This window comes from Populus euphratica, unplaced genomic scaffold, assembly GCF_000495115.2.
Source record: "Populus euphratica unplaced genomic scaffold, PopEup_1.0 scaffold884.1, whole genome shotgun sequence".
Classification (NCBI taxonomy): Eukaryota; Viridiplantae; Streptophyta; class Magnoliopsida; order Malpighiales; family Salicaceae; genus Populus; species Populus euphratica.
The window spans coordinates 19241-22687 of record NW_011500743.1 but is presented as its reverse complement, the minus strand read 5'-3'; the positions used below and the strand labels follow the sequence as shown (position 1 = coordinate 22687).

Genomic DNA, 3447 nt, shown 5'->3' with positions numbered 1-3447 from the left:
AAGTCATCAATCAATTTTTTCATTTATGTGATAGGCCTGCATTAAAAATAGACATTTACCATAAATTATAGGTATCTTATATTATTAGATATATTATTATAAAACATGCTTTAGTTAAGGAGTTATTGATACTTCAAGTGCAAAATAATGATATAAAACCATGATAAAAATGCACTTTTAAGTACTAATCATTTACCACCACAAAATATGATATAATTAAATATAAAAAATAAACATTGAAAAAATGATGGATCATTCATGTGAGTTATGGAAAAGATGATCTTGTAAATACTAGAAAGTGAAGGTTGTGGTTACCAGAAAAATACATGAAACCTTGCTAATTAAGGTTGTGGTTCATCTACGAAAAGAAGCCTAGAATAAGTAAGACAACTAAAATATTTAAAACTGAAATTTTAACTGATTTGTTAGAAAATGAGACTGAATGCAAGAGTTAGAAAAATTAAAATATTTTTTTAATATAACTTTTTTTTTCACTCATGGAATCGTAAAAGAGAGTTATTTAACAAGAAAGTTTAATTTAATTTTTTTATTTAATTTTATTTCTTTTATTACTCCACTTTATAGCTAATTTTATGTGTTGTTGATCGAATAAATATTTAATAAATGAAACTTATGTATCTATTTAGAGGTTTTTACTAATTATGAGTTTGGCTAGATGTAAAATAAAATAATGTATTTAAGAAACAACTCAAGCAAAATATAGAAAACAAATTGCATAAATATGAGTTAAGGGAATGTTATTTTACAGTATTACTATGTATTTGTTTATATGTTTGTTGTCTAAAATTATTGATATAAAATTTATAAGTCAAACATTTCATCAAGGGGCATAGCCATCGTAATAATAAAAGGTACAAATTAAAATTTGTATTCATGTTTTTAAGCTTCTTAAACTTATGATTTTAAGAGCAATGACATTCTAATGGTTTGCTCTCTACTTTCTATTTTTTTGTAAATTATTTGTGGAATATTCTTCATATGTTAACATTTTGCAATTATAAATGTAAATACAAGAAACTGTAGGTCAAAGAAATCATCATCTATTAATAGCAATTTACAAATTATAATTAGGATATCTATTTTAATTTGCTTTCAAGAAAAAATTTCAAATATAAAGTTTATAAGAAATGGTAACCCTAATATTATTATCGTTATTTAATAACTTACATGATCATTAACTTTAAAGTCTTGAGGAATTAGTTGAGATACGTGTAAACTGAATCGAACACCAAAAGTTATCAAAAAAATTAAACACTGCAAAATTATACATATAGCTTAAAAAAAAAAACATATCATCTAGTTTCTCAATGTTTTTGGATTTAATTTCTCAATGTTTTTCAATTTAGCTTTTTATCTTTTAATTTTGTGTTTTTTTACAGAGCAAAAGTAATTGGCCTTCAATTTGGTCACTGAAGGATCTAATTGAAGAGGAAAAATTAAGTTTGAAAACTAAAACGACAGAAAAAGAAAAAGGCATTACTCCATTGAGTCAAAATTAAACGAAAGGGAATGAATAGTAAAAACATGCTGAAAGCATGAGCTGTTTTAGCTTCTTTTGTAATGGAATGTAAGTGGTAATGTAATGTAATGTAATGGGAATGCAAGCCAGCTTTTGGGACGTGGTCCCAACATTAGAAGGCACATGACTCTCTTGAAATTCTATTTAAGGCCAAGGCGGCCTCCACATTTCTTCATCGGATTGCATCCTTCTCAGTTAGCTAATTAATTTCCGAGTTTCTTAGCAACCAGTCTACAAAAGATCCAAGACACGACTTATTCCAAGAGCATCGAAACAAAACTTAACGGGGCTACTCCAGATCAGTTTTACCAAATCTTCCGGGATCAGGCAAGCCTCTTACGTGGTATCTGCAGTGATATTGTGAACGACATTCAACTTGCTGACGGTACCAAAACCTGGAAGGCTGCTCCTGGCAACCGCAAGTGGATTCATTACAGCGTCGCTCCCTCTGGTACGTAGTCAAAGGATGCAAATGGAATTATAATTGATAGGCATTTCAGTATTCGTTTGGTGACATTATTCCCTTTGCATGTATTTCCGCACAGTATCTTTTTCACATCTCAGTTATATAAATATTATAATTACTCATTATTTTTAACTTGTAATTTTACTTGGACCTGATATGTTGTACATATATAGTAGTTTAGCTTACGTCTTCAATTTTACTGGTTAACAATATTTCTGTAAGAAACTATATATCCAGGCCGATTCATATTGTAGTTACGATCCACATATGTGATGATTTGAAAATCTAGCTAGGATGGATTCACTTAAGATTGATATATCTTACATTATATAATAATATTTATGCACCACGCACCATTGTTGTTTAAACATCAGGTAATATCATGAAAGTCAAGGATGAAGTGGACGCCGTAGACGACCCCACAAAAACCATCAGCTTCAAAGTATTGACAGGAGCGATCCGGGACAACATCATCGGGTTCAAATTAGAGGTTTCCGATAACAACATTGCAAGATGGACTGTCGCTTATACAAACGCAGCTCCTGATGATTACCTCAACCTTTTGGAATCTATCAGCAAGACTGTTGATAATTACTATGCTCAGCAAAATTAGCTAGCATAGGAGAACATGCATGCATGCGCTTTCAAATATATAGCCTTATTAGTATTTGTGTTGAGAAATAAAACTTTCAAAGGTGCATACGTACATGCATGTTCCCATCAGCTCATTAAAATGTACTGCGTCTTGTCTAGCTACCATATTCACTGAGATGGCAAGGTTGGCTCCTGATGTGCTTACCTTTCAATAGATGGTGCAGCATGAAAGGGCAATGCCTTCATGATCATGTGGGTATTTATGTAATAAAGGTAGCCACCCCTCTATGTATCTTGTTTGTGTCGATGAGAATTAATAATATGTGTGCCTTAATTACCTAAAACAAATGTCTTATACATTTTTTCGTTATAATGTGTGATGCTGGCGATAAGTGTTTTGCACTACGTACATACTCTTTCTTTTCGTTCAATAAGTAGCTAGAGGAAAATTCAAAATAATATTTCAAAAAGACTTTTCCCAATGCCCATACTAATGATGAAAAACGACCAAATTATCAAATACGTACATTATATGTTGATTGCTGTTTTTGGTGAGATGGCTTATTACATATAATAAGCATCGAAGCTTATCAAGATTAAGCTCTTAACGTTGTAGGAAAAGTTCAGCACGATGGAAGGATAGCATGTAACCAAAACTATTTATTTTTTTATTTGAATTTAATTTTAAAATGTTAATTTTTATTATGTAATTTTATAGTATTTGTATTTTTTTTTTTAGTGTTTACTTGTCTTATAGCATTTTCCAATATAAATTTATTTAACGTGTTCATTTTATATTTTGTTAATTTTGTTGTTGAGTTGAAAATTTTGGTAAATATATAGAAAT

The 3447-nt window shown here is 30.0% G+C and overlaps 1 long non-coding RNA gene across 1 annotated transcript; it reads left to right on the top strand.

Moving 5' to 3' along the window:
- Nucleotides 1–1705: 1705 nt before the first annotated feature.
- On the top strand, nt 1706–2944 carry LOC105116232 (uncharacterized). The gene is made up of 2 exons (XR_840491.1): nt 1706–1991; nt 2381–2944. It is a non-coding gene; the product is annotated as an uncharacterized LOC105116232 (long non-coding RNA).
- Nucleotides 2945–3447: the final 503 nt, after the last annotated feature.